This window comes from Puma concolor, chromosome E1, assembly GCF_028749965.1.
Source record: "Puma concolor isolate L17-30 chromosome E1, mPumCon1.1.hap2, whole genome shotgun sequence".
Taxonomy (NCBI): domain Eukaryota; kingdom Metazoa; phylum Chordata; class Mammalia; order Carnivora; family Felidae; genus Puma; species Puma concolor.
Genome location: NC_141680.1, coordinates 29,044,287 through 29,070,653, shown reverse-complemented (window position 1 = coordinate 29,070,653; position 26,367 = coordinate 29,044,287). Strand labels below are relative to the sequence as shown.

The 26,367-nt window shown below is 42.2% G+C and overlaps 1 long non-coding RNA gene across 1 annotated transcript; it reads left to right on the top strand.

Annotated features, from left to right (window-relative positions):
• Positions 1 to 26,367, top strand: LOC147574230 (uncharacterized). The gene is made up of 3 exons (XR_015244037.1): positions 1 to 6,446; positions 20,284 to 20,454; positions 26,297 to 26,367. It is a non-coding gene; the product is annotated as an uncharacterized LOC147574230 (long non-coding RNA).

The following is a 26,367-nucleotide window of genomic DNA, read 5'->3' as shown; positions in this document are numbered from 1 at the left end:
ATAACAAAGACCCCTATTTGTAGTGCATCTACTGTAACATTCCATTCATCTGGCATACCTCTTGACTAATTCTTATAACAACTCTGCAGAGTAGGTGTTATCTTCCTTCTCACCTTGCATATGTGGAACCTGAGGCCCAGAGAGGAATCCTTACTTGTCTAAGGTCACAAACCTGGTAAAAGGGGGAGCTGGGATTCAAACCCAGGTCTTCTGGCTCTGATATCTAGGCTGGTTCCACAACAGTCTTGAGAGCCAACTCCTTAAAGTGGGGAGTAGATGGTGTTGATACAGAACTAGCTAATGCTAATTTAGGAAAAACAATCCTGAGATAAAGAGTTCTAGAAAGAAGACTTCTTAATTAGCCTGCTGGCCCAGCAAGAATGGTGAGTTTTAGCTCCTGTAGGTCAGAGCTATTTGGCATCTGGGGATTCAAGGGCAGGACTATAGGGACCAAGGAGAAAACTGTTTTCAAAAACAAAGAAGGGCTTCTGTGAGCTGCATCAGGGAGGGCAGTATGCTCATAGTGATGAGAACATGCTGGGGGACAGGAACAAGGAAGAGGTTGTAGGGAAGAAAAAAATGTACCAGAAAGGTTCTGGACAGAAGACAGATAGGCGTGGGGGTGGGGGAGAAAGGGAAGAGAAGCAAATGCATCCACAGCAGGAGATTTAGAAGAACCGTTTTGTAGCCCCTGACCTTCTCCCAGAATGTTCTTCACTGCATCCCGGGCTGAGGTACACTTTCATTCTTCTTAGAGCCTTTCATTAAAAGACAAGGAAACTTAGCTGAGCAGTGAGGGAAGATCTTCATGGGCAACTGCCACTGAAATCCCAAGTCCTTAAATGTCACCTCCTAGAGATGCCTTCCCTCATCTAAATGAGACCCCCCCCGCCATAATTCTCTATTACTGTACCTGATACTTCTCTCAATAGCATTTCTCACAATTTATAATTACATAGTAATTTTCATGGACATTGTCTGTCTCACCCCGTAGGGCAGAGACCATCTTTGTTTTATTTGCCAATGTGTATAGAACAGCACCTAGAATGGTGCTGCTGTTCTAGAATGGTGAGGTAAATGTTCAAGAACTATTTGTTAAACAACTGAAGGAGTGAATGGTGTCTGGGCGTCTGATCCTTAAATCGAGTGGTCTCTGTGGCATGTGAATAAATTATGGTTTACTTATCCCCTCAACATGTACCTATAGATAAAATCAGGTTAGAATTAATACCAAGGATAGATTCAAAGAGGAATTAAGGATCATTATCCAAGAGATATCAGGGGAAGCCCTGCTCGTCTGCCTACTGAAGTGAAGGGAATTCTGGGTTGCTTTTATGGAAATGAGCCTTAGTCAATTTAGCCCCAGCTCTCTCCTCCCCTACACCTGTCCCCTGTCAGTGCCCACTTGGGGGCAGATCATGGGGGCAGGTCATGCTAGGGCTTGCCCCACTTTGCACTGCCAGGAGCTCTGGCTGTTTCCCATCAGATATATGCTGGTTGTTGGCAAGAAAGAAGGAAGCAAGCTGTAGCAGGAACAAAGTCCGCCAGCCTCCCCACCCCCACAGACTTGAAGTAGTTGGTTGAAGGAAGCCAGCTGGTACTAGGTTAAAGAGACCATTATTTGCCATCTAGTAAGCAAGTGTTTTTTGCGGGGAGGGGTGAAGTTTATTTCTCAGCAGGTTGGAAAACAGGGCATGCATGATATTTTGTTTCTCCTTCGGCCTTGCTGATAGCAGAGTTCACTCTTGAGGTTTGGTTGACCTGGTTCTTTTAAGGGAGACCCTGAAATATAGATACGCACATGGTAGTGGAACAGACAGATGCCCTTCCCTACCCATCACCTACCCATTCTTCCTGATGCCATCCTTTGTTTATGAACTGTGACAAATGTTACTAGGGAAGATAAATGGAGCCAGGAGACTCCTCACTGTGACCTCAGCAAGATGCACTGTGGGCCAGACTAGGCCTCAGTTTGGGACTTCTGAGTGGTATGAATCTAGAGAAGGGAAACAAAGTTCTAGTTGTTCTTGTGAGCCTTCATTATCAGAGATGTTTACGTCATGAGTCCACACATTTAGAGATGCTGGTCTTTTTATTCCACTAGTGTGAGAGGCTTGGACAGTCTTGGTGTGCCCTCATGCTTCCTGCCTTTTATCTTCTGGAAAGAAAATTAAGAGTTTATTAATCACCTTCTGTATTCTAGGTACTATACTAGGCATATTTTCCACAGTTGTCTCAGTTCATTTGCATTAAAACCATTTCAGGAGAGATTATTATTATTCCCTTTGTGAGAAGTTGGAGGTTCAGAAAAGTAGAATACATTTACTAAGCCCTCTTAGCCAAGAGGCTGAGTCATAATTTGAACCCAGGGTGTCTCACTCCTAAACTTGTGTGTTCTTCCAATTTAGGGTTCTCAAAGAACAAAAATGCTGGAACACATTACAGGATGACCTGACTACGTTGCTTAATAGTATGAATCTATCACTAAAGGTTGTTCAGTGTGTCTGCTTTTCCCGGGGAGAGACAGAGGAGGAGGGAGAGGAGAGTGGAATGAAAACAATTTTTTTGCTGGCGTTCAATCTGCTCTCAGCACCTTGTCCCATCCAGACAATCAGAGCCTCTCTAAATAGGCCACCTTATTATTATAGTGTTGGAGGAAAGGTGACCTGGGTGAGGACAAACCCCAGCTTGGACCAGAACTTCCATCCAGGGTAACTGACTACTTTTATTGCATAAAAGCCGCAGTTTTGCCGCCCTGTCCAAGGCTCCAATAAAATGAAAGTTATTCCGAATGCTTGCCTCCCACCCTAAATTGGGGGCAGCTCAGCAAGACAGAAACCCCAAAGCAGTGACTTGTCCTGGAGGCCAATGACTTAGTTACCCCAACCTGTATCCAGCTGCTCCTTCTGCAGAAATCAAGCCCCCAACTCTGCCTTCTGGGACCAAGTGTGAGCTCTTACCGGCCCTTGGCAACACAACTCCAGGAAGTTTGCTGCTTCCTTATTTGAGATGTATTATTAAACTGTAATCATACTGTGAGTGAAGCCAGCCAAAGCAGTGGCTATTAATAGGGAGGCGAAGAAAGCTGACTCAGGAGGAGGCTGACTTAGGCTGGACGGGAGAGCCTGGCCACCTTGGCCTACAATCCTCAGTGAGAGGTCAACAAGAGAGAGAGAGAGAGACCTGAGCTCATTTTGTTCCTGGGCCGGAGTCAGCACTATCTGGGTTTCTCAACTTTGGCAATAGAAACCTAAGCGGTCCCGATCAAAGGGCTATGTAGCCATCTTTCCCAGGTCCTTGGGGAGTCTCAGGGCCCCGAGCACAAATAGCTGAAATAGCTAAGCCGCAACAGAGCTGTAACTCATCCCTCACAATGTGACTTGGAGCAGGGCCGTGGAGGGCTACCTTCTGAGGCCTCCCTCAACCGAGAAGGCAGTGCTGACCCAGCCCTGCACTGGCCAGAGCTCCCCATTGGCAGAGATGTCAGAGTAGGGAGATTCTATTTCTGGCTTCTCTATAAGGCTTGGGGAAGTGGCTGTTACAGAAAGGTGGAAGCAGAGAGGTGAAGGTCCACAGTGAATGAAGGGCATGGTCCAGAAAGGCCTGATAATGTGGCAGAAAGTTTTCAACAGTTCCTGTAAATGCAGTGCATTTCTCAGGGAGTTAGGGCTTCAGCCATTTGGTAGACTCACCATCACCTGGCAGCTGGAAACAGGATAGATTCTAAAATCTGGCGCATGCTATGCCACAGGAAAAACAGAACTGCTCCCAGATGCTGGGTTCATAGTATCCCTTAGTCTCTACCAGGCATGGAACACCTGCTCTCTATGCTGCTACACTGAGTCCCACCAGCCCCATCAGGTGGCTATTATTATCCGTCTTCTCAGAGGGAAAAAGTGAGATTCAAAGAGGTAAAGTGACAGTCACAGAGCTAGAAGGTGACAAAGATAGGACTGAAATCTAGGTCTGTCAGTGGTCTAAGGAAAGGCCAGGCTGTAGCAAGCTGCCTTTGTGCCTGGGCACGTAGACCCAGTTGTCCCTCCCTCTGCTGCTACTCCAGTGCTCTCACTGAGTCAGGGCGATGGCAGTCTGTGTGTGGGTTGCTGGGAGGTGCTGTGATCTCCTCACCATTCTTTTGGTTGGTTAGGTATGTCTATGGGTATGTTTCCTCCAGATGGAGGATTCATCTTGGTTCCTGATCTCTGAAGAAAGAGGGTCAGATGGAGATAGGATATGGAAGATTTTTCCTGTCCCTCCTAAAAATATTTACGAAGAACCTATTAGGCTCAGCTCTGGGTGGCTTGGCCACTTTCAGACTACAGAACAATTTAATGTTGATCTGGTATTTTTCTCACATGTACTAGGAACCATCCGCATGTGTATAATAATAGACACCTTAGACACTTAGATCTATAAAATAATTTTTTTACTGATAGGGTGGACTTTTCTTCCACTGATTGACTTTAAAAAAATTTTTTTAATGTTTATTTATTTTTGAGAGAGAGAAAGAGACAGAGTATGAGCCAAGGAGGGGCAGAGAGGGAGGGAGACAGAATCTGAAGCAGGCTCCAGGCCCGACGCAGGGCTTGAACTCATGAAGTATGAGATCATGATCTGAGCTGAAGTCAGATGCTTAACTGACTGAGCCACCCAGGCGCCCCTCCACTGATTGTCATATGGGTCACTTCCTGAAACTGAAAGAGATCTCCAGGATCCCAGACACCAGCTCCTAAGCTCTAGCAAGTTCATGAGGGAAGAGTTTCAACTTCCAGTTATCAGGGAGCCCTAAACACAGAAGTGGACCAGACCAGGCTTACAGGAATTTGTTCATCATTTTATAGCACATCTTGAGGGGGTTGAAGAGTAATTTCCAAGCCCTCCTGCAGTAGATATTCTAAACTATTGTTTGGGGGTCTTAGGTACTCTTTTGGTCAATTCCTTTTTCTTCCTTTTTCAAAAGGTAAACAAATAGCCTAACAGTAATAACAGTCAACAGGATGGTGGCATATATCCAGGTTCAGACTACTTACTGTAGTCAAAGTTAATTAATTCCCACTGTACTTCGAACTAGGTCACCTGCAGGTCTGTGCTGAGGCCTGACCTGGCTGACAGGGGAAGGCATTTCTAATCTGTCTCTTGGTGTGCTGTCTTGGGCAGGCAGGTGGAGAAGGGGGTATTTTTCACCTTTGCGTGGGATTGTCTCTCCTCTTCTCCTCCCGGGAGGTGACCATTTTCAGATCTGTGGGTGGGGAGGAAAATCTTCTCTTCCAAAAATAATCTCTTTCTGCAGCGGGGTTTGAAGCTGGACCAAGCTGCTAGCGCTATTTTTACCCAGCTTGCAATTCAGGGTGTAAATAGCAACTCTGGCTGTTTTTTCCCACAGCTGACAACAGAGTCAACCTCTTCAAGGCAGAGGCATCCTAGCATTTTGCACAAAGGAAACAGAACAAAGGTTGCTCTCGGGCCCAGGGAATGACCCTTGACCATTAGGTCAGCGTACAAACAGGGGTGGCATCTCCATGGTTGTGTGATCTCTGTCACTGCTGTAAATACCAGGCCCCATGATACCTCCTCGGCGGAGGCTGATTTAAAGAAGCACAATGTAGAGTCACAAGGGAATGGCAGGCCTGGAAATCTCTCTGCCTGAGCACGCTGAGGGCTCCAGGCGCTTGAGCAGCTCTAGGCCACAGCAGCTCTTGCCCTTGCTCTCCCTCTTGCATTAGCAAGCACTTCTTAAAAGGTTGCTGCCCTTGGAGGGTGTCTTACCCCAGACCCAACAGATCAGGGGCTGAGGAAAGACAGAAAAAAAACACCTACAAGGCTGTCCAGATGACAGACTGTCTCTAAACATATGTGCCTCCCATTTCTCAAGTGATTGGAGGCCTCGCTGTCTTCAGTATGAGAAAGTGTCATTTAGAGGTCATGGTAACGGGACTCGCTACCTCCATGCTGCATGTGAGCAGAAGCTGTGAGAAACTAACCAGAGCCTTGGGTTATGGTTCCAGCTGGCCTGAATGAGGTAGGAAGCTCAGCTTCCCAGGCGCCCCCTCATTGGTACTGTTGATGAGTGGGATAAAACAACAAAGACAGAGGTGAGCCCATCACAGTTGGCAATTCTCAACTGATTCTCTTCTGGGAAACAAACAGACTTCACTGGCTTTTTCCTGAGGCCAACTTTTTTACCCACATCTTTCCCTGGGCCTTTTTGGACTGAAATTAGAAAGGAGTTATGGGTCAGCAGGAATGCCCTTCATTATGAATTACACAGCAGTTCTTCATGGAAATGCTCATTCCCTTCCTCTGGGTACACACCAATCAATCATTAATCAATAAGAGACTTTCTCAAATAATACTGCATACTCGGAACTGGGCATTTAGATACACGTTTCAAGTTTCAGATTCTTCCCGCAGATGACGTCTGGGGTAAGAAAGGGATTAGAGGACAGGTAAGCAGCTGAGTAACCCCCAAATCTGCTTTCTTGGAAGTGGTTTCTGTGCAGCTGCTTGGAATTGATTCTGGGCAGCTGTTAAATTGCAAAACTCACTGCCAATTATCAATAGCTAAAGTGGCATTGGAGAGCTTTTGATGGTAAAAATAGGGGCAGGTAATAGAGGAGAAAATAGCTTTGCCTTTGAGAAGAGAAGATGGGAACATATTGTCTCAATCTGCTGTGTTGTGGGTTTCCACTGTTAGCTTGGGTTCTGTCCCAGAACTGGCCAGCAAAACCTACTTAGTGACCTCCAGCAAAAAGTCCACCAGGGAGCTGTGCAGGATGAGATCAAAGCTTTGTCTTAGCAGCCAGAAGAGATTCATGCTGGGTTCAGGGCATCCTGGTTCTCACTGCTCAGAGTGGCATTAAACAGCCAACAGCACAGTTTTCAGTAAAACTTGTTGAATTTTAAATATTTATGTACCAAATGCACCCTATGTACCAAATATCTAGTTGATCTGGTAATTCTTTTGTCCACCAAACTTCAGATTTACAAACAATGGTTTTGGGGAAATCCCCTTGGAGCCTTGATGGTAAATGTTTACCTTAAAAAAATAAAAAAAAAACCCAAAACACTAAAGCAGGAAAAATGCCCTGGTGAGTGAAACCAAAAGCATGAGGCACACAGTCACATTTGCAAGACTGACCATTTGTTTTGAAAAATGCTCCCAGCCCCACCCTTGACATTGGGGAAATTTGGAAGGTGGTAACAGACTTCCTGTCTAGTATTTCCCTAGATTTCCTGGAATCCACTTTGAAGGACTGTTTCCCTTGTGTCACCAAAGAGTTAAATGTTGGCTCTGCTCTCCTGGTGACTAATAGGCACCATGTGGCTCTGAGATCAGCGAGAAAGAAACTGACAGTCGGTGTGGGAAGTGTGTGAGGTTTCAGTGCTCTTGAAATGCCTTTGATGGGCATGGGGAGTGCACACAAGGGTTGTTGCCACCTAGTGCCCCTGGTTGTGTCATTTTAACATGAATTCTTATTTCTTCCTATGAATTTTGCATGATTTAAAATGAAGATTTCTAACCCCTGCTAGAGCTTGGTATTACTGTGGTGAGAGTTATTCCATGGAGTAGCTAATTCTGCTACTTTGAAAAATAACCCGTTTTGATTAAAAACAAGGCAGAATCCACTGACCTGACCAAATCATAGTTGACATGTGTTAGGGAGACTTCCTACTCTTGCTGTTCTCATCCTTGTGTGAGGAGCCCAATTAGCATAACACTCCTAGCTCCTCTCCACCCCCTCATTCTTCCCTGGGAAGGAGGAGTGGTTTCATATGACTGGTGAGTTTGCAAGGAGAAACTGTGTCTTATACTCTCTTCTCTTTCTTTTTTACTGCCGGTCAGCGCTGCTCCCCCAGGGTGCAAAGGGGAGACCGTTCTGGCCCAGCTATCACTGAGTGGCCAAGTCTGTCTAGTTCTGAGGATGAGTATTGGGAAGCTCATTTGTTTGACAATATAAGCCACATTCTCTAATATCAGCTTTATTAGTAATAAAGGTTATTTTTGGTCCTCACCTAGCTTACAACAGTCCTCTAATTCAGTTCAAAACTCACGGAGAAGTGGGGAGACTGCTCTGTTGGGTGCTCTACACAGATCCCAGCATATTTTCTGGGAGATTTCCTGGTAGCTAGAAATAGCTTTGTGTTGAGGTGAGACCCTGGCTTCTAGTTCCATGTCACTACTTTCCTGTTGAACACCGGGTTCCTTCGTAGTCAAATGAGTAAAGGGAGTTTATAGAAGGTGTTCCTCCCAGCTGTACTTATTGAACACCTACTATATGCCAGGGGGTACAATGATCAAGATAGATAGGGTCTCTCCTGTCACATAGTTTACAATGTAACTAGGGTATATCAATGAGAAAGTTTAATGTTCCAGGTGAAATAAGACAACTTCAAACAGGCTTAAGCAATAAAGAGAATTTATTGGCTCACATGATTTGATCCAGGACTCCAACAACAGGGATCCATTTCTTGGCTCTGCTTCCTCTGGGTGGATTCATTCTCTTGTCATCACATGATGCACCCGCTCCTCTCTCCTGCCAGCATTAAGCTTTTCACTATGACTGCAGCAGAAATAAGACATACCATTTACCAGGCTGAAAAGAGTCCAAGTCCCAACATTCCCTGCAAACTCCCGAAGCCCACTCTGATTATACCATTTTAAATCACAGGCCATCCCTAAAGCTGCGACTGGGCTCAGTGTGATAGGATACACAGATGAGCTTATAGCCGGTAGAACTCATCCCTAAAAGAAAGAAAGTTGGGCCCTTCCCACAGGGCACAGAAATTTGGAGACCTATTAGGAAAAGAGAAGGGGCAGCAACTGATAATTGCCCATGATAGAAGGAAAAGACAATAAATAGTAGATAATTCTGCTCTGAAGGAACAATTCAGCCTGCAGAAAACATTCATTACTACCTGGTGAGTCAAGCACAGGTCTGGGAATCCAGAAATTTGTGTTCCAATCCTGTGTAGGATCCCAATATACAACAGACCCATAGGAAAGTTCTGGAGGTTAGTAGACTTTGCTTCTTTTGTTAATACTATTTTTTAAATGTTTATGTATTTTTGAGAGAGAGAGAGAGAGCATGCACATGAGTGGGGGAGGGGCAGAGAGAGAGGGAGACAGAATGTGAAGCAGGCTCCATGCTCTGAGCTGTCAGCACAGAGCCTGATGTGGGGCTTGAATGCATGAACCACGAGATCATGACCTGAGCCAAAGTTGGCTGCTTAACCGACTGAGCCACCCAGGCACCCCTAGACTTTGCTTCTTGATCAGGTGCCTCAGGAATTGCCCTTGTGTTGGGTTCTCCTGCTCTGTGTGTCCTTTTCACTTTTTGGAAAGGAGGATGACATGTGCCTGAGAGGGATGCTAAAAGGATAACTGAGGTGCTGTCCACAAAGCACCTGTCAGTAAATAAACGCAAGATATCCATTAGCATGTGTTTGTTATTCTTTTAGACTTAAGGACATTCAAGCAATGGTTTAAGGGCTAAACATTAACCACACTGGGGCAGATCAGCACTACAGAGCTATGAGCCATGACGATACACAGGTCTTCAGTGTTCTAAGTTCAAAAAATCTGTGTGAAAAAAGATATAACCCCAGTGAATTGAAATGGACAGAAATACGGTCGGACACGCAGGATAGGGACGGCTGCTTCAGCTAAGTACCACAGCTAGTTCTCTAAAGGTATGAGAGTTTGCCTAGCAAGTCAAAAGTATCAGTGGGGCCTGAGCAATCCTTTACATCTTCATTCGGCAAACATTTAGGTACCTTCTATACAAGAAGCTACAGTAGGAACACATAAGCCATTAGAAGGTTGTCACTTAAATCCTTTTTAGAAAAAAAGAAGGGATCTCTATTTACAAATAGGGAAATTATTATGAATCCAGATTCTTATGTGAAATATCATATATTTTATATGAACTAAAGGTCTATTACACCAGAGACAGAAGCTAAAATTAGTGTCATTTTGTGGGGTACATGGTTGGCTCAGTCAGTCAAGCATCCAACTCCTAGTTTTGGCTCAGGTCTTGATTGTGGGCTCAAGCCCCGAGTCAGGCTCTGCTCTGGGCATGGTGCCTGCTTAAGATTCTCTCTCTCTCCCTTTGCTCCTCTCCTACTTATGCTCTCTCTCTTTCTCTCTCTCTCTCTTAAAAATTAGTGTCATTTTGGGGTGAAATTTGGAGGAGTGGGCCATGGGTGAATCTTGCATTAAGGCATAAACAAATATGTAGGATTAAATTTAAAGATTGCAATCAATTATATAGCCTTATTTTGGTCTCCCAAATAAATATGACTCAGTCCTCTGAACACTATGGCAGAGTGTTACACCTTTATTTGCACCTCTCTCTTTTTTTTTAATGTTTATTTATTTTTTGAAAGAGAGAGAGAGAAACAGAGTGTGAGCAGGGGAGGGCAGAGAGAGAGAGGGAGACACAGAATCCAAAGTAGGCTTCAGGCTCTGAGCTGTTGGCACAGAGCCTGACGAAGGGTTTGAAGTCAAGAACCATGAGATCATGACCTGAGCCAAAGTCTGACACTTAACTGACTGAGCCACCCAGGAGGCCCTATTTTCACCTTTCTTACTGCTCTTATTCTGACTCCTATCACAGTCAATCATTTATTCATTCAATTATTCAGTTAGTCATTCATTGAACATTTATGGTAGGTTTTTTAAAAAAATATTTATTTATTTTGAGAGAGAGTGTGTGAGTGGGGGAGGGACAGAGAGAGAGAGAAAGAGAGAGAGAATCCCAGGCAGGCTCCATGCCCTCAGTGCAGAGCCTGACACAGGGCTCAACCCCACCAACTATGTGATCATGACCTGAGCCAAAATCAAGAGTTGGACGCTTAACCTACTGAGCCACCCAGGCGTCCCCATGGTAGGCTTGAAATGCACTAAGTACTGTGTCAAAGACCAAGATACAAAACAGTGTGAGACATGGCCACTATATTCTAGGAGCTCAGTTCCTAGAGGAACTAGAGGGGAGGAGGCATGTAAAAAATAATTATAATATAACATGAGAAGTGCTATAATAGAAGCATTTACCAAGTGCTTTGAGGTGAAGTCTTCACAAAGGAGATGATATTTGAGTTGATCTAAAGATAACAGGAGTTTCCTGGGCTGAAACTGTAGAGCATCTGGAAAGTCCCTACAGGAGGAGCCAACATTGTGTACTGAGGAAACTGTAAGGAGTTTGGAGGGATCTTAAGGTATGTAGGGAGAGCGTCAGAAGAGAAATGGGGTAAAAGGTAGGTCACATAGAGCTTTGTTGCTCTCGATGTGGGCTTTGGACTTTATTTTACAGATAAAAGGGATTTGTTGAAGGACTAAGTAATGGAAGGGCAATATTAGGTTTGGGTATTAGAAAGATGCTCTAGCAGTAGTCTGCTGGAAGGGTTATCCTGGGGAGGGATTGGAGACAAAGAAATCAGCAGAAAGGTTATTTCAATAACCTAGATGAGAAGTGATAAGGTTTTGATAGTTGAAAAAGAGGGAACAGAATGGGTTCAAGGAAGACTAAAAAAAAAAAAGAATGGGTTCAAGGAAGACTTGAGAGATTGAACAGGAAGACTTGAGAATTGATTGATGGGAGATGATGTGGGAAAGGAAGCAGTTAAGAATGACTTAGAAATCAATAGTCTGGGTAGATGAGGAAATGAGGGTTCCGTTAACCAGAGTAGTGAGTAAAAGAACTGGTTTGGGAGGAGGGATGATGACATTGTACATGTAAGATGTGTGCATGACATCCAGGTGTGAGAGCCCCGCTGGCTGGTAGAAACATCTGTCTAGAGCTGACAGGGAGATGGAGGCTAGAGGTTGACCAGGGGATAGGTAGGTGCTGAGGCCATGAAATAAAATAGCACAGACCACTAAAGGGCAAAGATTTTGGGGGCATTAGGAGTTTGATAATCCCCACAGGCCCTGGCATTGTACCTTGCACAAAGCAGGCAGGATCTATGTAAAAATCTACAGATACATTATAAATATACCAGTTTGGAGGTTGCCAGTAACAGCTAGATGTCCTGAGACCTCCAATTTGGAGGCTCTGCGATTCTAAAGACTTATTTTAGGGCCACACTGGCAATAAGAAGAATGCAACTAGCATACTAATATTCAAAGAGATTCTAGCCTTCCACTAAATTCCATTTTAAAAATTACTGTTATCATCTTGTGTATTTCTTTGCATTTGGTCTTCCAGAGAAGATGCTATAAAATGAGGAAGCTGGGGTAATACAGCTTATCAGAATAAGGGAGTTCAGTTGCAGTTGCTGGAACATCGAAATTGGTGTCAATGTGTTTGACCTTTAGAAAAGTCATTCTGAGGGCAGCTTCATGGTGTTTTAGGAACTAAGCAATGTCTTCCTCAAACGTCACACAATGTTACAGTTCTTTTGCACTTGCTCATTCTTTCAACAAACATTGAATTGTTTGAGTTTGTTCTAGACATTGTTCTATGGACGAAAGACATCCTTCCACCTCTCAAAGAGCTCACAGTCCAATACAATTAAAATATATTGTGAAGTACGGGACACCTGGGTGGCTCAGTCAGTTAAGTGTCTGACTTCGGCTGAGGTCATGATCTTGCAGTTTGTGGGTTTGAGCCCCGTGTTGGGCTCTGTGCTGACAGCTCAGAGCCTGGAGCCTGCTTCAGATTCTGTGTGTCGCTTTCCATCTGCTCCTCCTCTGCTCATGCTGTGTCTGTCTCTCTCAAAAATATATTTAAAAAATTTAAAAGTATATATATATGTGTGTGTGTGTGTGTGTGTGTGTGTGTGTGTGTGTATATATATATGTATATGTATGTATATAGTGAAGTATTGTGATAAAGGTAAGCACTGAGTGCAGCTGAAGACAGAGAGGGGAGGAAATGAGGGTGGCAAACATGGTTAGAGAAGTCTTTCCAGAAGAGACAATGCCTCAGCCAGGTGATACAAGGAGGGGGATGAGGTTCCAGATCAGGAAGAGAATAACTGTAAAGGCAAGGAAAAATAGACTTCCTAATGGCTGAACATGGAGGGGAATGGCAGGAGATGATCTGGGAGAGGTGGACAGGGACCTCACCAGGCCCTGATAAGCCCTTCTGTGGAGTCTGAATTTTTAGCCTGAAAACAATGGACAGACACTGAAGGATTCTTACAAAGGACTTCAGAAGTCTTTTGCTTTTGGTTTTTGTCTTATTTCCCACTCTCCCTCTGTCTCTCTATGTTTTGACTGCTTCTCTTCCTTCCTTCCTTCCTTCATCCTTCCTGCAAGCATGATTTTGTAAATTGCAGGTGATCTCGCCTATACTTAAAGATTTATTTATGTTTTGTCCATGCTTGAGCTGAAGAAAAAGAAGGAGTTGTAGTTCTCTAAGACCTGAATTTTGATGGCAGTAAGAAGAAAAGTAAGAGGATCCCAGAAGTAATTAATAACACCCAGAAACTCTTCTTTTATTCAAACTTGGACATGCCAATGTTCAGTTTTAAGGAGGGGGCTATTATCTCCAAGGTGTGGCCAGGAATCTTAACTGAAGAGAGATCTACACTCTTGCTACTTAAAATGGGTCCCTGGACCAGCAGAATCAGCAGCACCTGGAGCTGTTTAGACAAATGGAATTTTAAACTTCAGCCCAAGCCTACTAAATCAGAATCTGCATTTTTAACAAGATGCCTCCATGATTCCCATTCACATTCAAGTTTGAAAACCCCTGATTTACAAAAACTGAAAAACTGCTTAGCTGGTAAATCTTATGTCACCGTGTTGCAATCTGTGCTGTTTTAAATGGCTGTTTGATATGTAATCAGTTTGTCAACCTCTATGATTATAAATTTATGTCCAAAAGTAAACTCAGTCAGGGGTTAAACTATTTGTACTCCATTGAACATTTCCAAGAAATCTCCTTGGAACCAATGATGTTGAGATTCCTTTAAATAAAGGGCTTGCCATAAGAGACTCTTAAAAACTGAGAACAACCTGAGGGTTGATGGGGGGTGGGAGGGAGGGGAGGGTGGGTGATGGGCATTGAAGAGGGCATCTTTTGGGATGAGCACTGGGTGTTGTATGGAAACCAATTTGACAATAAATTTCATATATTGAAAAAAAATGCAGGCTATAAACGAAAAAAATAAATAAATAAAGGGCTTGCTCTCTAACTGATGGATGAAAAATTCATTTTCCCCCCTATTGTGACAAAATATGCATAACGTAAATTTACCATCTTAACCATTTTTAAGTTTACAGTTCAGTAGCAATAAGTACGTTCACATTGTTGTGCAACCATCACCACCACCCATCTCCAGAGCTTTCTCATCTTCATAAACTGAGACTCCGTGTCCACTAATGACTCCCATTGCCCCTCACCTGAGACCCTGGAAACCACCATTCTACTTTCTGTTCTACGAACATAACGACGCTAGGTGCTTCATGTAAATGCAATCATACAATATTCGTCCTTTTGCGACTGGTTTATTGCACTTAATATAATGTCTTCAGCATTCATCCATATTGTGGCTCATATCAAGGTTTTCTTCCTTTAAAAAGGCTGAATGACATCTCATTGTATGTATCTACCACATTTTTTGTTTTTGTTTTTTTTTTACCATTCATCTATCCACGAACACTTGGGTTACTTCTGTTTTAGCTATTGCGCATAATGCCGTGAACATGGGTGTAGAAAGATTCATTTCCATAATCAGCATTCACATCAGGCATGCAGCTCCCCTCTCCCAGCATCTCCACATTGTTTCCTAGAGGTGTGCCACAATAAACATAAAATTCACAGTTAATGGATGTTCTCAATGAATTTTCTTTAACATATCAGGTCTCTAGTTGACTCCTCATTAAGGAAAGGGAATTTGCTCTTGTTGGGAATGAAATGTCTGTTCCGTTTAGTGTCTGTCTGGGAGCAGTGGCCTCCTGAATATAAACTCAGAGCCAGAGCCAAGACATTAATTTGTGAAGCTCAAGTATTGATTTGGTGACGCCATTCTCTTCCCCTGATGCTATTCCTATCAACTCAAATTATCTCTGTGAATACAGGAACCTTTTTTTTTTTTTTTTTTTTCTGGGTGTCCTGGGCAGCTGGTGACAAGCTGCTTGCCGGTAGGCGGTGACAGAGCTGCTCCTGGGCAATTGAGGCCCTTCCTACTAGAGTGATGCTGGTCAAAGGAATTTGCAGCCCTGAAGCCAAAGGTGACACCCACTTGAACAGATTCAGCGCTCCATCCTCATGTCAGTGACCCACAACGGTGCTCAGAGAAGGGGAAGAGTCCCTGAGCTTATGGTGGAATTATTCTAAAGAATTGTATAAAAGGTGTTATTTCCTCAAATTGATCATATTTCATTTCTGGAGTCTCCAGTTTACCTGTGCTGCTTCAGAAAGGCCTGACAGGCTCTCCTAATGTGCTTTCCCTCAGGCATCCAGTGGGGGCGCTCTTACACTCCCCATTTCAAACCCACTGTTTCACCCTGGGGTCAACTCTGGGTTATCAAATACGTGTATGAAGAGGAGAGGGTTACTATCACACCAGCTCATCTGGAAAATAAACACTGAAACTCTGGATTTCATTTCCTGTGCAATCACTTCTGCTTTGCAAACTAAACCTAGACATAAAGACAGGAACACCACAAGTTTCCAGTTTTCATGTTAATTCCTGGCCCTCCAGGATGATTAACTTTATCTAGAAACTGAAAACACATTTGGGCTAATCTTTTATGAGATCTGATTAAGAGCTTTACAGGGAAGATTTGCACCACATTAGAAAGGCTCAAGCAATTTATGAGAGTGCACATGTAAGGAATTTCCTTTTACTGGATTATAAAAGAAGAGCTAGAAATCACAGCCAACTGTACAAGAAAGGAAAGGGTAAGGACCTGCCTGTTTGAATCCAAAGGAAAAAAGTTTGCATGTTGGTGAATGCTTTTGAAGAATTCCCACAAGAACCACTGACTAAACCAAAAGACCTAACATGTGTTGAGGTCATATGCATGTGCAGCCACAGCAGAAAGCAATATGTAATAGGGACCCCATGAAAGTCTGGGGACATGCATAAGATAATAAAACATATGTAGGCCACTGTCCTGCCTAGAATTTCATTTGCCTCCTCCCAGGTTTTATCCTGATCTCTCCACTTGAAATGCCTTCCCCTGTCCTTTCCCTCTCCATTAATACATGCTTATCAAAATCTCACCACCTGACGCCTCACAGACACCTCTTAACCATAATAGTTCTTTTGTACCCTTTCAAAATGTGTGTGTTCTATATGTTCTAGGGCACCCTACGTGGTGTTAATGACACATTTCTTACTGGTCATTCTCAAGACATTTTTCACATAAGTGGTTTGTGCTCTTAAGCTAGTCTATAAGTTCTTTGAGGTTGGGACCATTTAAGGGTGTATTTCTCTAGGGTGTTCTAAAGCAGTGCTTCTCAAGCTTTACTGTGCATGGGCATTGATAGGGGATCTTGATAAAATGGAAATGCTGATTCAGCAGGAATGGGTTGGGCCTGAGATTCTGTATTTTTTTCTTTTTCTTTTTTTAATGTTTATTTATTTTTGAGGGAGACAAAGCACGAGTGGCAGAGGGGCAGAAAGAGAGGGAGACACAGAATCTGAAGCAGGCTCCAGCCTCTGAGCTGTCGGCACAGAACTCAATGTGGGGCTTGAACTCACGAACTGTGAGATCATGACCTGAGCCAAAGTTGGATGCTCAACCAACTGGGCCACCCAGGCAGCACATGAAATTCTGTATTTCTAACCAGCTCCCAGGTATTGCTGCTGGTCAGAAGACCACAACTTGAGTAGCAAGGCCCTACAACACTCAGAATTGTGCAACATAAGCAAGTAAGACCATATTGGTGGTGGTAGTTTCCAACAAAATTCTTCTTCTGAGATCTGACCCCTTCAAGCAAATGCTATCTCACAGTAAGGCCTCTTCCCCTTTGGTCATGAGACAGTCCTCTAAGCTAATCGAAGCCTGAGGACATGATTTTATTATAAAGCAGTTGTTTGAATCTGTGTTTAAATTCTAGGAGTATGAGTGGGTTTTACTAATGTAATTTAAGAGGATTGGTGAATTATTTGGATGTGCATGGCCTAGCCCTGATATGCTAGGCCACCCTTGTTAAGAGCCACATTGATACTAGCTGGTCCCATAAAGGTGAGCACACACTAGCCTGTATAGAGTGTTGAGAGCCATAACTCCCCTTCTGGATGAGGGGCCCTCACTTTTCTCTCAGATGGGTTAAGTCAGTTGAGACACAACCAAAGCTTACTTTTGTTTACCTGTGTCTAGTGAAGTCTCTGTTTCTTATAAAAAGCCCTGCTCTGTCAGAGGCAAAGGACCCCATCTTAGTTTCACCTTTAAAACTAGAAAAATTAGTCTTTAACTATACGAAGCAGACTTTTAACCAGAAGGGACAGACCAGAGGGGTCTAGCGAAACTGCAGGAATGTTTGACTAGTCTCATGGCCTGGAACCAACAGGAGGACAGTCAAGCCTCTGTCTATAAAATCAAGGTGTCAGACTTGAAGATTCTTTTTTTTTTTTTTTTTAATTTTTTTTTCAACGTTTTTTATTTATTTTTGGGACAGAGAGAGACAGAGCATGAACGGGGGAGGGACAGAGAGAGGGAGACACAGAATCGGAAACAGGCTCCAGGCTCCGAGCCATCAGCCCAGAGCCTGACGCGGGGCTCGAACTCACGGACCGCGAGATCGTGACCTGGCTGAAGTCGGACGCTTAACCGACTGCGCCACCCAGGCGCCCCAGACTTGAAGATTCTTAACATATCAGGGTAAGGCACAGAGGAGACAAGAAATCCACACTTGGCTACCTGACAGCACAATGTGACTGGGAGCCTCTTAGGAGGCTCTTATCCTCTTGCTGGTTTCAGCCCAAATGCTTGCCCTGATATGGTACTAAGTTATCCTTTCCTAGACAATTTGGTGCCTCACATCCGCCAGCCTGATACAGAAAGACTTGAAAAGATATGCCCTGTGCTGCCACCTAATGGTTCCAGTTCCATCAAGGCGATTCTTCAGCACCATTTGGATATACAGAATCTCTCGGCCCTTTGTAAAAAAATATAATCCACCAGCAATGAGAACCTAACAGGAGAGAATAAAAACAGGATACTTCCAGGTGCCACCTCATCAAGAGAATCAGGGACTATGGACTGTAAGGGTTTTTTTAAACTTTGTAATTTCCTCCTTTGTTATTTCCTGCCTGTTTCCCTGTAATGATTAACAGTAAAACTCTAAAAACAAAAAAGGCCAAGGTGTTTGTGTTCAAGGGCAGCAAGGAAGCAGGGAACTGGGGAGACAGCACTCCAGGGGTTGAGGTAAACAACTCCAGGGGATGGAGTGGGTGGAAGGACCTGAATAGCTGGAAGGGAAGCAGGTTGAGTCCTCAGGCTTGTTTGAAAAAGGAAAGAGGGGGTGGAATCAAGTTGTGTTCTAGTTGGAATGAAGGCAACGGTCTTTTTTTTTTTTTTAATATTTTTTTACATTTTATTTATTTTTGAGAGAGAGAGAGACAGAGACAGAGCACAAGCAGGGGAGAGGCAGAGAGAGAGGGAGACACAGAATCCAAAGCAGTCTCCAGGCTCTGAGCTGTGAGCACAGAGCCCAACCCGGGGTTCAAACTCACAAACCGTTAGATCATGACCTGGACCAAAGTCAGACGCTTAACTTACTGAGCCACCCAGGTGCCCCGAAGGTAACGGTCTTAATAGCATTGTCAATATTTCCTGTTTTGTCTTCAGATGTACCAGTCTATTTTCAATCCAAGAGAATGAAGCAAATGTATAGCTGTCAACTTGTGTGATAGTTGAGGGGCCTTTGTAGCTAATGATACTCCTAGAGTAATGATCCTAAGTACAATTGTCTATAGAAGGGCCAGGCAGATAAGGTACCTGGCTGGGGTCAGCCGTAAGACTATAGTGAGTGGTTGGAACTGTGAACTGGAGAGCATTTACCCCATCTGGGGAGGCAACAGCTACTCGGCCCCAGGTGGTTACGGCCCTATCCATTTGTGTACCCCCCATTGTCTGCCTGATCTTTCAAATCTTCCAGAGAAGCTGGAAATTTCGATTATTGTGTGAAGTCTCCTTATTTTTAAATGTTGGCAGCTAATGCTACTTTAAAAACAAACAACAGTAACATCATGTGGGCCAAATAAAACATGTCAATGAGACATATTTAGCCCAAAGACCAACTCTTTGAAAACTTGGACCTAGAGCAGTTTGCATTCTGGAATCTCAAAGTATTAATATGTTCTTTGTGAGGCATATGGTCTGTCAACAGAAGCAAGCTACCATCAAACAAGCAAATATTAGATAAATTGGGGATGTATAAAATGCTTTGTGTTTAGACTTGTTGGTTTCTTGATTTATCATATCCAACTAAAAAGCCTTGAATATATTCATTCAATAAAGGAAGAAGCATTTATTGAGCACCTAATATATGCTAAGTCATGATAAATAAAACTTTTTCTGTAAAGGGCCAGGTAGCAAATATTTTAGGCTTTAAGGGCCAAACAGTCTCTATCACAACTAGTCAGCACTGCCAGTTGTAGTTACAAAGCAGCTTTAGACAATACATAAACACATGGGTATGTCTGTGTTCCAATAAAACTTTATTTAAAACAGGCAGTCCAGAATTGGCCCATGGGCTATAGTATGCCTATCTCTGATCTAGAAAATCTAAGCAAATTTGAAGCCTAATGCAACAGTTTTTTTTAAGGAAATCTACATGTTTATGCTTTGCCTCTTCAGACAAGAAATTAGGGTGATAGTGCTAGGATTTTTAAGTTGCATTTGTAGGTAGGTTACCCCAAATAGATCTCTATTATCATTTAGTATAATACAAGCTATCATATTTATCCTATAAACATATACAAGTTGCTATAAACATTGCAAATAATGCTGGTTCAACCAAGCTCAGTTAGTTTGGCAAGACTGTCTGAATACGAATGTAATTTAGGGTAATTTTTCAGAAAGGGAACTGTTTACATGACAGAACACTGAATAGTTGACTGAGCTGGTTAACTCAATGGAGTGATTCAATTCCTGTTTTGATTGGGTTTGAAACTGATATGAAGAAGCAACATAAAGCTGAGCACACCTGTTTGTCCCCTGAGTGCTGGGACTGCTACTTGAAACTTTCAAAATGATGTTATAAAGAGAACAAATGAAGTCGTATATTGCCTTTATCTTTATATTCTCAAAGAAATAATAGTACATAGAAGATGCTCAAAAATTTTTTTGCTTTAAAACTTCTTTGACCTCGGCCACAGCAACTTCTTACTCAACATGTCTCCAGAGGCACAGGAAACAAAAGCAAAAGTGAACTATTGGGACCTCATCACGATAAAAAGCTTCTGCACAGCAAAGGAAACAATCAGCAAGAATAAAAGGCAACCGACAGAATGGGAGAAGATATTTGCAAACAACATATCAGATACAGGGTGAGTATCCAAAATCTATAAAGAACTTATCAAACTCTACACCCAAAAAAACAAATAGTCTAGTGAAGAAATGGGCAAAAGACATGAATGGACATTTTTCCAAAGAAGACATCCAGATGGCTAACAGACACATGAAAAAGTGCTCCACATCACTCATCATCAGGGAAATACAAATGAAAATCACAATGAGATACTACCTCACACCTGTCAGAATGGCTAAAATGAACAACTCAGACAACAGATGTTGGAGGATGCAGAGAAAGAGGATCTCTTCTGCATTCCTGGTGGGAATGCAAAGTAGTGCAGCCACTCTGGAAAATAGTGTGGAGGTTCCTCAAAAAATTAAAAATAGACCTACCCTATGACCCAGCAATTTCACTACTAGGTATTTATCCAAAGGATACAGGTGTGCTGTTTCAAAAGCGCAATGTTTATAGCAGCGCTATCGACAATAGCCAAAGTATGGAAAGAGTCCACATGTCCATGGACAGATGAATGGATAAAGAAGATTTGGTATATACATATACATATGTATACATATATATATACACACACACACACACACACACACACATATATATATACACACACACACCAATATATATACCATATATATATACCCTATATATATACACACCATATATATACACCATATATATCATATATACACCATATATACCATATATATACCATATATATATATACCATATATCACATATACATACACACACACAATGGAGTATTACTTGGCAATCAAAAAGAACAAAATCTTGCCGTTTGCAACAATGTGGATGGAACTAGAGTGCATTATGCTAAGCGAAATTAGTCAGGGAAAGACAAATATCATGACTTAACTCATGTGAAATTTAAGATGCAAAACAGATGAACATAAGGGAAGGGAAGCAAAAATAATATAAAAAACAGGGAGGGGAACAAAACATAAGGGACTCTTAAATATAGAGAACAAACTGAGAGTTGCTGGAGGGGTTATGGGTGGGGCCATGGGCTAAACAGGCAAGGGGCATTAAGGAAGACACTTGTTGGGTTGAGCACTGGGTGTTATATAAAGGGGATGAATCACTGGATTCTACTCCTGAATTCATTATTGCACTATATGCTAACTAACTTGGATGTAAATTTAAAAAAAATAATAAAAAATGTTTTGTTTCATGAATGGAAGGCAACAGAATTTGGCCATGTTAACATCTTTAGATGTCACTTTTATGAAATAAAACTAAAGATGCCTAGCTATTTACATGCTTGTAGATACTGTGTACTGAGTACCAAAATCTATTTGTAGCTTCCTTCTCTGCTTTCTTCTACTGTAGACTCCCTTGCAGGGAAGGGGACCATGTGTTCCAATTCTGGCCAAGATATAAACGCAAGTATCTGGTTGGGGCTTCTGAGAACGTTCCTTCATTCAGTTTGGCCTCCTATCCCTTCCCTCTTCTTCCTGACCTAGGACACAAATGCAACAACCTAGAGGTTCAGTAGTCATCTTTTAACATGGGACAAAAGTGACAGACTAAGGATGGTGGAATAGAAAGAAGGAGGAAAGCTTGATGATATCATTGCGCAGCTTCATTAGCCCTGAACTGACCACCTTGGCTTTTTTATCACATGAGGAGAAATATAGTCCCCATGAGGTAAAGCCATTGTCTATCTTTCTATAACTTGCAATGTGACTCAATTCTATCTATTTGGGTGCTACTTAGAGTTTCCTTCTATTTTTATACTCCATCAACATTGCTCAGGAAATGAAATTTCCAGCACCCAAAACAGTTGTATTAATTTTCCAGCTCTTCATGTGCCACTTTGAAAAGTTGGTTTGAAGATATTTAAAATCTTGTTACAAGCTCAAAAATATATATAAAGATAAAAATTCATTGGTATTCTTAGGAAGAAGTCCCATTACAATACATCAAGTTTAAAGAAAACATTCTACAACATAGCTTCTAAGAATATCAAAGGTATTGTCAACAGATTCTTTCTATACTTGTTTTAGGTAGCAAACGCTTTGTGCCAGCAAACTATCCAGAAAGCATTTAATAATATATGAATATGGTCTATTTTTTTTGCATTTCGTGGCCCCCAAATCATTATATTTTGTGACACATACATTAGCTAATATTATAAAGCTTGGGTTTTAGGAGCACTCAGTTGCCAAATTTGGGGCAATTTGGGCTTCAAAAAAATTAATGATGGTAGGGGTGCCTGGGTGACTCAGTCAGTTAAGCATCCAACTCTTTTTTTTTTTTTAATGTTTATTTATTTATTTTGAGAGAGAGAGCAAGAGCAGGGAAGAGGCAGAGAGAGAGGGAGAGAGAGAGAGAATCCCAAGCAAGCTCCATGCTGTCAGTGCGGAGCCTGATGCAGGGCGTGAACCCATGAACTGTGAGATCATGACCTGGGCCGAAACCAAAAGTTAGATGCTTAATGACTGAACCACCTGAGTGCCCCAAGCGTCCAACTCTTGATCTCGGCTCAGGTCATGATCTCATTGTTTGTGAGTTAGAGTCCTGTGTTGGGCTCTGCACTGACAGCACAGAGCCTGCTTGGGATTCTCTCTCTTTCCCTCTCTCTCTGCCCCTCCCCACTCGCACTCTCCCTCAAAATAAATAAATAAATAAATAAATAAAGTTAAAAAAATTAATGATGGTAGTGGATTATAACACACTAAATGAAATGTAAAAAACCTGTGTTCACAGTGATTCAAAAGCATGTCAGCTTGTACATGTAGATGAATATTAGAGTTTGCAGCTGCCAGTATAATAATTGTGTCAGGGTACCATCATTAACAGATGCTAAAGCTATTGAGTGAAAGGATATTGGGGAACAAGATAATCACGTGGCTTCAAAGTAGCATCTCAGAGATCAGTTAATAATTCCAAAAGGAAAATGTATCTTTACCATTGCACAATCTGGTAGACATCATCTTAACCAAGCAGTCAAACTTTGGCATCACCAATAGTTAGACAATGTGCAGCTTCTGATCTTACGCAGTAAGAGGTACACAACACCCCTTATGCAGAATTCTTGTCTGAATCTAAACATAAGGAAATAGGAAAATCCAGCGTTCGGAAAAGACTTGTAAGACAACTAGCTTAGTTTCTTAAAAAAGTTCAATGTCACAAAAACCACCAAAAGGCAGAGATTTTTCTAGACTAACAGGGAGTAAGCGGATAACAACCAAATGCACTGTATAAGTCTTCTGCATCAGAGGAGAAAAAATCCTGCTTATAAAAGACATTTTTAAAACCATTGGAGAAATTTGAATATAGACATATATTATATTAAATTGTATCATCGAGCTAATGTTAATTTTCTGAGGTGTGATAGTAGTGGTATTGTGGTTATTTAGTAGAATTTCCTTTTTCAAGAAGATCCATATTTTAGGCATTTAGGGTTTATACAACTTCATCCTACTTTTTTTTTAAAAAAGATTTCATTTTTAAGTAATCTCTACACCCAACGTGGAGTTTGAACTTACAACCCTGAGATCAAGAATTGTGTGCTCTACTGAGTATGTATAGTGTGTGTGTGTGTGTGTGTGTGTGTGTGTAGATGGAATTGTGGCAAAATGTTAATAATTAGTAAATCTATGTAAGGATTTAGGATGTTTATTTAGCTATTCTTTCAACTTCTTTGGAGGTTTAAGACTTATCAAAAAGAGAGAGAGAGAGAAAAAGTCTTGGACTTTCATACTATACCTAGGAATTTTAAGAGTATTATCATGACCAATTGTCATAGTCACCTTCTGGTAGATATTAAAATAGGCTTGCTAGACATCCTAATGCAAGGTCTAGGTGTCAGATAAGGATTATTCGGTAAAATACAAGCCAGACACTATTTTAGGCAACCGGGATACTTAAATGAACAAAACAGCAATCTCCTGTTCCCGTGAAGCTTATATTCAAGGAGGGGAGTGGTGGAGACAGAAACAATAATAATAAGTAAGTAATAATAATAAGTAATCAGTAAATTGTGTAGTGCTATGGAAAAAAAATAGTGGAGGAGGGGTGGGGGGGAAGTTGGGGAATATTAAAATGGAAATTTAGATAAATAAATGAAAGGAGCACAAAAATTGACTTAAGGGATATTGAGATAATGTCCAAATTTCCTACTATCCTAGGATACGCTGGCTTGGTTTCACCTGAAGAGTCCTGCAATTCTTTCTCACACAAAGCCACTCAATTGTACTGCAGGCAGACTAGGCTGAGTCCTGCCTGGGGTGATCACCTGGTTTGACTAGGACTAAGGAATTTCCCAAGAATGGGACATTCGCTGCTAAAATTGAGACGGTCCTGGGTAAACTGGTGTGGTTGTTCACCCTGATATTGCTACTTTTCACTTGTGTGAGCTTGAGCAAATCATTTAGCTTCCCAGAGTCTTGGTTTCCTCGTCTGTAAATAGGAGATTATACATGTGCTACAAAATGGGTGAACCTTGAAAATATTACGCTAAGTGAAAGAAGCCAGACACCGACACCATATATTATATAACGATTCCGTTTTATATGAAATTTCCAGGGTAGGCAAATCCATAGAGACAGAAGGCAGATTAGTGGCTGCCAGGACCTGCAGGGAGGGGGAGATAGGGAATGACTGCTAAGGGGTATGAAATTTCTTTTTGGGGTGATGAGAATGTTCTAGCTTTAGATAGTAGCAATTGTATAGCTCTGTAAATACACAAAAAACCACTGAGTTGCACATTTTAAGAGAGTAAATTTTATGGTATATGAATTACATCTCAATAAAGCTGTTATTTAAAAAAAACAAAACAGGAACACAGAGTTACCATATAACCAACAATTCCATTCCTAGGAATAGGCAGATCTATAGTGACAGAAACAAAATTACTGGTTACCTAGGGTTGGGAGGAGTGAAGGAAACTGGGGAGTGACTGTTAATGCGAGTAGAGTTTCTTTTTGGAGGGATGAAAATGTTCTAAAATTGATTGTGGTAATGGTTACACATCTCTATCAATATACTAAAAACCATTGAATTGTATACTTTAAATGGGTGGATTGAATTGTGTGGTATGTGACCGATACCACAATAAAGCCATTAAACAGGCAATACAGTAAAAATAGTTTAGGTTAAAAAAAAAAAAGGGGAGATTATAATACCTGTGTGAGGTCTAAATGAATCTTTGCTCTCATAACACTCATACCCCCTCCCCAACTCACACTTTTTATCACACCAAATCATCATTCTGTGTGCCTTTTTCTTGACCACTGAGCTGAGAACCCTTTGATAACAGAAACTTTCTAATTCACTGGGGGCCAGTTTCCTGGACATGTAACCTATGCAGTCACACAAGACCCCATACTCAAAAGAGCCCCACATTTGGTTCAATGCTCTGCTGTCACTGTCTTGAAATTCTTAATTTCTGAACAAGGTGCAGCACCCCTCATTTCCATTTGGCACTGAACCCTGCAAATTTTGTAGCTGTCTGAATCCACCTTTGTACCCCCAACACTTAGCGTAGTACTGATGCTCAGTGGGTGTTCGATAAAGGTTGATTCTTTTTCCTGGTCCCAGAACCCTGGGACGTCACTGAGAACAGCACGTTGACCTTCATACAGATTTATCCAAAGGCTCCTATGTGCCAGGAACTGTGTCAGCACCTGGGGACCCGGCGGGGGGGGGGGGGGGGGGGGGGTGGGGAGCCAAAGCAGGCAGCAGGGAACTGCTCAGAAGGAAGCTGTTCACGCAGGTAGATGTGTCCACCTCACCACTTATCTCGAAGGGCAGTGACAGCATTTCACTCATTTCTACTTTTAGTTGTAGAAAAACGCATCACCTTGGGGCCTGATTTTGCGAGTTCTGCTTTGTTACAGGTAATAGAAGACTGATGAATGAGGATGGGACTTCAATTCTTTTCCACAGTGTGAATAAAAAGTCAACTCTG